This window comes from Toxorhynchites rutilus, chromosome 2 (genome assembly GCF_029784135.1).
Source record: "Toxorhynchites rutilus septentrionalis strain SRP chromosome 2, ASM2978413v1, whole genome shotgun sequence".
NCBI lineage: Eukaryota > Metazoa > Arthropoda > Insecta > Diptera > Culicidae > Toxorhynchites > Toxorhynchites rutilus.
In genome coordinates, this window is record NC_073745.1 from 11,258,577 (window position 1) to 11,270,328 (window position 11,752).

The 11,752-nt window shown below is 37.6% G+C and overlaps 1 long non-coding RNA gene across 2 annotated transcripts; it reads left to right on the forward strand.

Moving 5' to 3' along the window:
* The first annotated feature begins 691 nt into the window (after nucleotides 1-691).
* LOC129769709 (uncharacterized) lies at nucleotides 692-1,965 on the forward strand. Of its 2 annotated transcripts, XR_008741947.1 has the most exons (4): nucleotides 692-946; nucleotides 1,006-1,042; nucleotides 1,126-1,492; nucleotides 1,549-1,965. It is a non-coding gene; the product is annotated as an uncharacterized LOC129769709 (long non-coding RNA). The 2 variants fall into 2 exon arrangements; XR_008741946.1 differs by having other exon boundaries at nucleotides 1,006-1,492.
* The last annotated feature ends 9,787 nt before the right edge of the window (nucleotides 1,966-11,752 follow it).

Below are 11,752 nucleotides of genomic sequence, written 5' to 3' on the forward strand. Positions count from 1 at the left end.
ATTAGTTTGATGCAATGATTGCAATGCCAGAGACATCAGCGAATGAATAATTTCTAGATCAACATGTCAAAAGTGTCTATCTTCTTTGATCGATTCTCTTCACCGTCTTTCTCTTTCGATAACCACGGCCTTTCAGACAGATTTTGCTCCAGTTTTGCAATGTAGTTTGATAAACGAGGTCCCCTTTCACACTCCTTGTCGTCGAACACATCAGGAAATCCTGTTACTGCTGAGTTATTGATGAAAGAGAATCGATCAAAGAAGATGGACCCTTTTGACATGTTGATCTAGATTTGGTCGCGTTCACAGCCCAACCCGAAACGAAGGCATGTGATGAAGCAAAACAACCCACAATCCAATCGACGAAAAAAACATCGACCCAACAACGACCGTAACGCTGTTACCTATTCACGATGACGACGATTAGGTATCGACATCTGGATACGGCATTAGTTTGTATGATGCAAACTATTCTCTATCATATTAGTCGGCCCGAATCAGTTTATATTTGCTAAAATTTGTATGAAATTTTTTTCTTGGCATAATTTTTTCTACTTAAAGTACGTTGTCATGACCCTAATTTGAATTATTTTCTATAGACGTTCAGATATTCTCAAAAAAACTTGTCATTATAATATAAAATTATCTTAAAACATATTTTTTATGACGTTTTTTCACCACTTGCAGGCAATGATGATTTTCACTTACATAGAGTACTAATTTGATTAAGGAAAAATCATGTTCATTCATAATTTTCATTTTAAAAGTGTATTCATTCCTTCTGCAAATCCATACTGTCATGCCTATTCCCCAATATCGTCAACGCGGATAGTTCGTTAGTCGAAAATACTGAATAATTAAACAAACCAAATGGCATCACTGGTGGTTCTTTTTTCCACTCCGCTAAACTGTCATCTCAAACAAAAACAAATGGATCATACAACTGGTGAGTATGAAATATATTTCGACTTTTTAATTATTAATTATTTTATCTTGTCTTATCAGCTATGAATGCATTCGACTCGTTTGCTTCCATCAATCGGTAAGAAAAAAAGATGATGATGAAAAATGATTTCTCCCATCACCACAGTGCGGATGAAAAGATGATTTCTCCCATCACCACAGTGCGGATTTCCACTTCTATCACAGCAGCCAACAACATCCGTTTTCCTGCAGCAGTAACCTCCAACCCCTGTTGGCAATGCCGGCGGACAGCATCAACAGCAGCAGCAGCAGAATTTGACCATGGTATGGTATTGCGAAGAACTTTCCCCATTTACCCATTCCGTGCTTCGCGCACATTCAAAAATCCTCTTCAGACACGAAAACTCAACGACAAGGAGGTATTTATCAACTTGCTCAGCTGAATTACCACCCCGGAGGAACCCGAATGCACTGATTCCGTAGTATAGTAGAATGAAAATAGGCGAGGTAAGCGAACGCAATCGCATGAAATTTTAATGTTCGCATTTTTATCCGGATCATACAACTGGTGAGTAGGGAATTCATTTCTGCTTTTCACTTACTAATCATTTTATTTTGTTTCAGCTATGAATACATCCGACTCAATCAATCGGCGAGTGAGAAAGATGATTTCCCTCATCACCACATTGTTTATTTCCTCTTCTGTCACACCAGCCAACAGCATCAGCTTTCCCGCAGCAGTATCCTTTAAGTCCAGGGTGCTATTCCGGGGAACAGCATCAACAGCAACAGCAGCAGAACCTGGCCATCGATAGTATTTCGAGCAATTTTCCCCATCGGAGATCCCGTGCTTCACGCACATTGAAGAATCCTCAGCCACATATCTGTGTCATCAAGGGCAAGGAGGTATTCATCAATGTACTCAGTCGGATTTGAATCGTCAATCCAGACAACCCGGGTGCACCGATTCCATTATATACATTATTATTTTTATTATACATGGATTTTTATTATTTTTTTCAATAAAATGATTAACATCGATCAATGTATTTCCTTTTCATTTTCAATAACAAACCAATACAAACAAGCAGCAAGCAGTGCTGGAAGCAGCGCTGCAAGCAGGTCGACGCCTTGCACATGTTGGCGAAAAAGTGGCGTCAAGTTGTTCGATGAATGCATATGAAAGGTCGATAACTCGATTGCAAGGTGGCAGCATTTGAGGTCGATTGTTGACATTTCATCGACCCGATCTTGGCAGGCAAAACGGAATGTGGGAAGGAAGAATAAGTGATGTTCATTGCTTTAAAAACAGAACGAGACTGAAAGTTTGCCTCAGCGAGATCCACTGTTTATAGGGTAAATGATCTTGGTTTGTCCAGTCGAAAATATGATCATGGTTTGCCCACTTTTTTGAATGCTCTAATACAGCGCTCCTGTGTCAAATAAGGCCTTCAAATGTTTCGAAACATATAAATGAAATTGCCTTTTACATGATTTATAGTAGTTTGATAGTATAGTTTTACGAAATCACATGTTTTAAAGGATTATAAAATACACCTTCTATTTGTGTCAATGCGCCCCTCATTCGAGCTAACTTTTAATCGATCACCAGATGATTATTTGGCACGTATTCAGACCTTTTCTGGATTACAACACTTATAAATATTGTAAACATCATGCTTGCTCACCATTTGTATCGGATTTACATAGCTAAACCATTAAATTAACGCATTTTGATGAACTCAATTCTGATCATGAGTTGTCCAATTCAATAATGTTGTTTTGTCCACATGATTTCTATGGCAACCGCTTGGCGCGCTGCAGTTTGTTTATGGTGTGCTTCGCGCATAGCAGAAGTATGGTTTTTCTGTGTTGATTGTGTTGAGGTGAACACTTCTAAAATGCCCAAGAAAAGGCAATATTCTGAAGAATGCCTAAATTATGAATGAATCAATATGATGACAGTAAACTCAAGCAATGATAAATGCAACATCTAATTGTGAATTCGAATGTTTTCATTCAAAAATGGAGATTTCTTAAACCGAACAAACCATTATCATTTTTTTGGGCGAACCATGATCAGAGGTGGTCAAACCATGATCATAATTCTTCTTTAAGGAAAATCGTTAAAAAACATAAAAATTTGAATAATTTCAACACCTTATGGTAGTATTAGCAACTAGAGACTTGGGGCATTTCAACAAACCCAAACTCGTATCGATTATGTGTGATTTTCATGGAGAAAAATCGATTTGCATTTACTAGTTGCGTAAAAACACCCCAAATTGGACAAACCAAGATCATTTACCCTACTCTAGGAAAATATTTCCCTTCGTTCTTCTTCCTTCTTCCTTAAATTTTACGTTGCTCGTCGATAAGCTGCTCGTTATTGACAGTTTTGTTCGGGAAAGCACACAAATCAGCAGAACAAATGTATGGGAAAATGGAAACGCTTATAGTTTTCATGAATTTTAACCATTTACACACCAGGAGATTGTAATGTATAGAATATCAAACAAATCTTAGGGAATTTCCGATTCGTTTGGTATGTAAATCGCAAAATCCGTTCGCAGCAAAAATAGTGATTAACGTTAACTTTATTTCATAAAAACGTGACCTGTTTTCTGATTTGTTCTACGTCAAAAATCGTGCAATTTCGAGCGAATTGCATGAAAAAGATTGCCCCATTAAAGGCCACCGAACAGAAAAGTAATCAAACTCGAAGTTCCCATCATGATATGTGTGACGCTAGCCATTCGACCACGGGTGCCACTGAAACATCGAAAACTCTGGAATACAGCTATCGAACAAGAGAACACATCACTTCATAGCTTCAAGTAAAACTGCTACCGACCATATAATGATGCTAATTGTGTGAGCTAAATTGTTTCCGGTGTGACTCTACTCGTAGAACTCCTGACAAGAATCGGAGCACAGGAGCACTGGAGGCACTGGTCCGAGGGGAACGTTGATAATAATCATCATCATAATCGTAACAATAATAGAAAAGAAAATCACGACGCCAGTCGTCATCATCCAGTTAGCGCCACACTTGAGTGACAGTTGATAATAGGGTGACGGAAAACGCTTTCTCCTTCCCAGTTGGGAGTCTGTCGTTAACGATTATATCACTCGGCATCATCCACAGCATCTTGTGCTAGGCCTTCCGTTCACGGGGAAGATATTTCTCAATTGATAAAAGCTGCCGACGACGGCATCATCATTAAAAACGACGTCGCGTAAATGGCAGTCGCAGCCCCCGAAAAATTGAATGCGAAGAAATCTGTGATTCTAAAAACGGACTTCGGTTGGCAAATTGGTGCACATTGTAATGAACCTTCATTTAATTTATTCTAATTTCCAATTTGAAGGGTAAAATAGTAAAGCAGCCCACTTTGACTTCTTTCATCATTAGTGGCGTTCCATTTCGGAAGGGGGTTAAATATATCAGGAAGAATAATGAGAGGGTACTTCAGGCAAATTTATTAGCATTTCTTCTCATCCGGATGGAATCCGGGTGGGGAAGTCAGGTTTCTCCATTTCGGAAGCAACCATCTTTGGAGCATATGCTTTTCCAAAATTGCGTTTTAAGAGGTAAAAGATCCAACACTCGACGGAAGAAGGTTCCGTACGGTACGTCGGCAGTCGCCCGTATGAGCTACATCATTAGGACTACAGCGGGTTTTCTTTTCTCCTTTTATGTTTCATCACTTCACCTCCTAAATCTCATCTTCAAAAGCGAGCGTGGGCACCAAGAATATCTGTGCGCTAAGGATTCGCGCTGTATGCAACTACGGAAATCGTTCGAAGTCAACTCAAGTGCTTGGAAGGGAAGCTTCGGGTAGTGAATCGGGCATAATAATGTGTAGAAGGAATTTAATAACAATAATCATATTTCTTATTTCTCGAGAAAAATTACGACTGTATGCAGTATCCTAGAGACTTACCGAAGGCACTTTTTGATTGCGGAGGCGGTGTGAGATGACTCCTATGGGGCTGCGGGAAACAGGTAAAGCACAAAGAAAAATCTTAATTAGATTTTTCCTCCTTGTAGACCATCACACTTGTTCTAGCTTGCGCCAAAATTACAAAAAAAAGAAAGAATAAAAGGACTGCACTGTATCATTGACAGACTTTGCTAGACTGTGGAAGAAACGGTCAAATGGATGAAATCTAATGGAGTATTTCATACTCATTAATTTCCACCTTTTCGTTTCATTCATACGGCTGGAATTTTATCGCGATGTACCAATCGTTGCAGAAAACCGTCGAATATTTCATTTTTCAGGAAGAATACCTTTAGAATGAGACATTCGAAATCGTTGAAATCATTTCAAGGTGACAGGAAAAAGAAAATATCATTGAGTAATTACAAATTAAATCGAGAAATGACAAAACATGAGCATTTTTGATTCGAATGAATGTTTGTATTCCGTTTGGGTTGTGAAAATATGAGTTTTCCACAGTAATTGGGAATTTTTTGACTCAAGTGTAACTTTTCAATAGGGCGTATCGATTTAAGTAAGAGAAATGTTTGATGATTCATATCTCAAAAACTATGAGTCGTACCGAAATAGTGCCTTAGAAAGAGTTATAGAGTACTGATGTTTAAACGTGAAAAATATACACTGGGAAAAAAAATTAGTACTCTTTTTTTATCCCCGAAAAAAACTTTAATTTACAATATCTAAAATATGTATTTTTTTTTTCATATAAAATAAAAGTTATATAGAAAATTCAAAAAACTGTTTTAAACGAACTTTGTGGATCATCAAATTTTTATGAATTTTCGAAACTTTGAATTTTAGTGTGTTAACAACCAATTTTAGCCACAAATTATGAATCCTGATGTGATTTAAAACAAAAAATTTCATTACTAATTACCTTCTAAATGCAGTCATACTCGAGTTATTTAAAAAAATATTGATGATTTATTGTCTTTTTTATAGTAAATAGGCCCTTTTAATATGCTTGTCGTGTTATACCGTCATGTTCATGAAATTTTATGAGTTTGCTTACAATTTCTAGCCACCTTTCCAAATACACCATTATAGTAAAAATATATATTTAGGAGTTACGTTGAAAAACATTTGAAGACGTGTGGATTAACTCAAAACGTAGCGATATTAAAAATCTTTTTTATTCTAATACAAACTTTGAACATATTACTCGTGTTGTACAATCAAAATAAGGACAGTTTTCAAAATAGAATTGAAATCCCAACAACACAAATACTCCTCGTTGATTCAATCGGACGTTCTGGGTACAAAAATAATTAAATTATTTACGTTAGGTATGAAGATCTACTTCATACTACAATTACGTTTGGGTAGTCATCCAACTACACCCAGAATAAATTTTTAGTACATGTTTTGGCATCCCGATTTATTGCTTTAAATGAGCTTGAAAAAAAACAGAAAATGTGCTACTTTCCTATAGTGGTATAGCATTTGTATAATATACGAGGTCTGTTCAAAAAGTATCGCGATTTTCGAATTTACGTGGGAAATTCGATTCGAGATTTTTTGTGGCATTACGTAGGTACTCATGACTCTTACTTATGATGACAAGTATGGCTATTTTGAATGTTCAGTTAATTTTTACAACTGCTTTTCTTACGCGTGTTTTGGTTCATCTTCGATTTTTGCCTATTCGGCTATTGCTATGGAAATGCTTAATGGAATGGGCTGTTCTAAAAGTATCACGATTTTTGTATACCCACGGATTACTTATATTCGATTTCAGTTGTTGACGTGCTCGGTCCCTCCGAGAACATTTTTTCAAACTCCGATAAACGTTGTTTCGCTCCAAGGTAGGTTAACCAAATGTCACAATCAACATTTGGAATGTGTTCGCGCACCTAATTTTGTTCTTCACACAAAATTTGATACAGATTCTTTGATCCATTTATGCAATAGGTAAAAATCGAAGATGAACCAAAACACGTGTAAGAAAAGCAGTTGTCAAAAATTAACTGAACATTTAAAATAGCCGTACTTGTCAGCATAAGTGAGAGAGATGAGTACCAACATAATGCCACAAAAAACCTGGGATCGAATATACGTAACCCGCGTAAATTCGAAAGTCGCGATACTTTTTAAACAGACCTCGTATATGCTATAGCAATATGAGCAAGCGAAACAAATCGAAAAATAGCAACTAAGCACGCATTAAAGCTTTTCACATACTTTGCCCCATACACAGCCCAGACCGAAAATAATATAGATTCACGTTTATACTCTCCTTTTTTCTTTTTGAAAATACTTTCCATTTTAAAATGAGGTGTAATATTATCATGCGTTTATGCAACAGCACCAGTGGCTATGTGGGCAGCGTGGTGGTGTAAAACAGCCTTGCATTCCAGCTGGCCTTGGTTCGTTCCCTTTGACATCGTTCGGCCTTTTTTTTTTTGATACGATCACACAATCTCTCTCTCTTTTTCTCTCTCTCTCTCTCTCTCTCTTTTTTTTTATGGTTTTCATGGTAAACATTACGACATTCTTCCAAAAATGGAAGTAAAAGAGACGAACCAGCCAAAAGTGTTCAAAGTCACTATAATACAGACAAAAAAAATCGATTCAGAACCAAGAGCGCCATTTTTTTTCCTAGAGCTGAGGTTTTTTTCACATAACACATCCAAATACCAGAGAGCTGTTATTTTTCGTTTTTAAGTTATGGTTTTTCGAAGTTATCATGTTTTCATTTTTCGTTCAATATTTCTATGCAACTAGACTGAATGTATGTGACTATAATCCAATTAATTGGCAAGTGTGTTAGTTTTTCAAGAAAGGCTAACTAGTAGACTTTAATTTGATATGTCGATCATCTGAATCGGTCCAGTAGTTCAAAAATAATAAATTCTCGAAAAAAGGCATGTTTGGGAAAAAAAGGGAAAAATAGTTTTTTGGACCATCGGGTAACTTTGAAAAATCATAACTCAAAAACGAAGAGAAACGCCTCCCTGGTTCCGAAATATGTTATGTGAAAAATTCTCAGCTTTCCATAAAAAATATAAAAAAATATAGCGCCCTTGGTCCCGAGACCATGAAAACTATAAAAAAAATCAATAATGACAAAACCAAAACCTGAAATTTTTGCAATTACAGGTTTTTTTTTTTGCTAAAAATAAAGAAGTACAGATTTTTTCAGAAAATTTTACAAGATCAAATGTGGCCACCCTGGTCATTCTTATAACAGGGTGGTTTACGTAACACAACTTATGGAGCATCTTAAATATTTCAAATAAGAACTTGTGTTATTTTATAGATGTCGATATTCAGGCCCCGTCGACCCCCAAAATCAATTCTCGTTTCTGCCGACCCCTGGGAAACCGAAATCGACCCCAGGGGGTCGATATCGACCAGTTTGAGAAACCCTGGTCTAGGGTCTTCCCGGGTTGGAAATTTACTCGACATGCCATGGAATAAATACTTTAAATACAGGCCTTAAGTTGTTCTTTCGATTAGTAATCTATGTCTGCGGGATAACCAGTCCGTTTTCTTTTCAAGTTAGTGTACTGACTGGTTAGTATGATGTAATAAAGAAATACAGTAATTCAATTATCATCAATAAAATAACTCGTCCCACTCGAACCTTTGTAGGGGAATGAGGTGGGACCATCATCATGTATTTATAAAATAAATCATACCCAAACAGTTGAGAACGGATTGAGCATGAACTGCAATATTTTCATTATTCGTAGAATGAACGCTGCATTTGCATTCGATTCGCTATAGTATATATATACAGCCATTCCATGTCGAACCGTAGTTCTGTAGTTTCAGATTTTCGCCAAAGGTGGTTATCGTTCTTTATCGCAAACTATTAGACCCGTACATTTTTATTTTTTTGTTAGGGTGCACATTTTCATTTTAGGGTGATCAAAAATACAGGTCGGACTCGATTCTATAAAGGGTGTGTCACATCAAATTGCATCACGGAAAAAACGCTGTAGAAATTCGCCCAGTAGACCGATCCTTTTGAAAATTTTAAACAGTAAAATAAAAACTATTAAACAACTTTTGGCATTTTCTTTTTATTCATACTTCGAGCCCAAGCCCGTATGCTCGCACCTTCCTCTTTACCCCGTCCATAAGGTTCTGTACAACATCAGGTTGTAGTTTTTTTGAACAGAAATCATTTTCTCTTGAAGTCCGCCTCCGATTTGACAACTTTTGGGTTCTTCCGGAGGGCCTGCTTCATAATCGCCCAATATTTCTCTATTGGGCGAAGCTCCGGCGCGTTGGGCGGGTTCATTTCCTTTGGCACGAAGGTTACCCCGTTGGCTTCGTACCACTACAACACGTCCTTTGAATAGTGGCACGAAGCGAGATCCGGCCAGAAGATGGTCGGGCCCTCGTGCTGCTTCAATAGTGGTAGTAAGCGCTTCTGTAGGCAGTCCTTAAGGTAAACCTGCCCGTTTACCGTGCCGGTCATCACGAAGGGGGCGCTCCGCTTTCCGCAAGAGCAGATCGCTTGCCACACCATGTACTTTTTGGCAAACTTGGATAGTTTCTGCTTGCGAATCTCCTCCGGAACGCTGAATTTGTCCTCTGCGGAGAAGAACAACAGGCCCGGCAGCTGACGAAAGTCCGCTTTGACGTAGGTTTCGTCGTCCATTACCAGGCAATGCGGCTTCGTCAGCATTTCGGTATACAGCTTCCGGGCTCGCGTCTTCCCCACCATGTTTTGCCTTTCGTCGCGGTTAGGAGCCTTCTGAACCTTGTATGTACGCAGGCCCTCCCGCTGCTTGGTCCGCTGGACGAATGAACTTGACAAATTCAGTTTATTGGCGACATCCCGGACCGAACTTCTCGAATCACGTCTAAACTGCTTAACTACGCGCTTGTGATCTTTTTCACTGACGGAGCATCCATTTTTGCCGTTCTTCACCTTCCGGTCGATGGTTAGGTTCTCGAAGTATCGTTTTAGTACTCTGCTGACCGTGGATTGGACGATTCCCAGCATCTTACCGATGTCCCGATGTGACAACTCCGGATTCTAGAAATGAGTGCGCAGGATTAATTCACGGCGCTCTTTTTCGTTCGACGACATTTTTCCAAATTTACGAAAAATTGACAGTGATGCATGGCCAACGTGATCTATACACTCTTATCTGAGTATAAGCGAAAGCTGAAGATATAATTCCTAAAAATTAAATTTCTGCACAGCATTTTTTCCGTGATGCAATTTGATGTGACACACCCTTTAGCAAAAACCTTCGAAGAATTTGAACACTCGACTATTTGCTTAGCTATATGAGAAAAATGACGAAATCTTTACTCGGTTACTTTTACACGCCAAGAGCATCTTGCAAAGCAAGATTTTCAGCTTTTTTGAATTAGTGTTTCAGCTGCAGGGTGACGATTTCAACTTGATTGAAACAATATCAATAATATCGGCCCTTCTGACAAAATATTCAAAACAAAATGGAGGCAGGAGAGAATATTCACAGTTTCCGCATTTGTCAAAATTATCACAAAGCTTCAAGACCATGTTATATTATCATATGTCACTCACTTGGACGCATTACACAAAGATTCTACTAAAATTTTTATAGATCCTCAAAATTTTAAAATTCCTCAATGGATAATAAATTAGTACTATATCACATCCATGGAATGAGCCTAGGTGATAATGCAAGAAAAGTTGATTATCATCAGCACAGATGAGGCAGGAGTACAACTGAGGTTGTCATATGTTCTAGTTATAACGAAACATTGTAAAACAGTATCCTGCGATGTGAGACATTGCTGAAAAATTTCTTCTCGTTTTTCCATCATCATACTTTGTCGAAAAAGGCTTCATTATGGTTACAAACCGAAGTCGAAGGAACCAGTTGTGGACAGATTGGTTTGCGATTTGAATGTTTCCATAGTTGGTGAGTAGTTTATATTAATAATTATTTATTACACTTGATATTTACTAAATTTTATCTCTTTTTATTTTGATTTTATTTTCAAATTGATAAGTATTCAGCAAGAAAAAAAACTAAAGATATGATTTTCAAAGAAATTTGGCTATGGGGGTCTAAGGTATGACTTAATTCTGGAAAAGGGGTCTCCTGCCCAAAACAGTTTGAGAACCTCTGCCCTAGACTGATCGGGAATCGGACCCAATGCCTATGTCAGTATTATCTGCAAATGCGATCGTTTCCTAGTTCTAGCAGCTGTGCGAACCGAAGCCTAATTCTAGTCGATTCTTCAAGCCCTTACATTACTTATTACCAAGGCATGTTAAAAATAAATCCAACGCGAAAAAATATTTAACCGATCGTGAATTGAACCCAATAACTTTGTCAGTTTTAGCAATGAATTTACAAAGGAATTCCCACTTTATTAGATACCCGATAACGGTCAGCTGATGCGATCGTTTTCGAGGCCAGACAGCTGAGCGAACCTAAGCCTAATTCTAGCCGATACTTCAGATTCTACATTCAACCCGATGTATAAACGTAATGTTCGATCAATAATTAATTTGCTTATGTTCGATCTAACATTTCTCTATTAGCGAATTCGTTTTTGAATCGGGATTGTTCCAAACTGACTCTGTAATATTAAAAAAAATCGATTACGTAACACATGTAGTTCGGACACTTACTTGACTATTTGTCTATACTTTTCTTCTTATTTTCAAGAAAGCCTACCATTGCACAATGGTCCAGAAGATGCATTTAAGTGGAAATTAGCATTTAGAGCTCGACAGTTATTCTCTAGACAAAAACTGTCTTCGATAAAGTTATTACATATGATAGAGCGCTCATTTTCATGTTGCCAAAAATAGGATGACCAACATTTTCGATGAAATAAAAAATCTAACTTTCTTATCT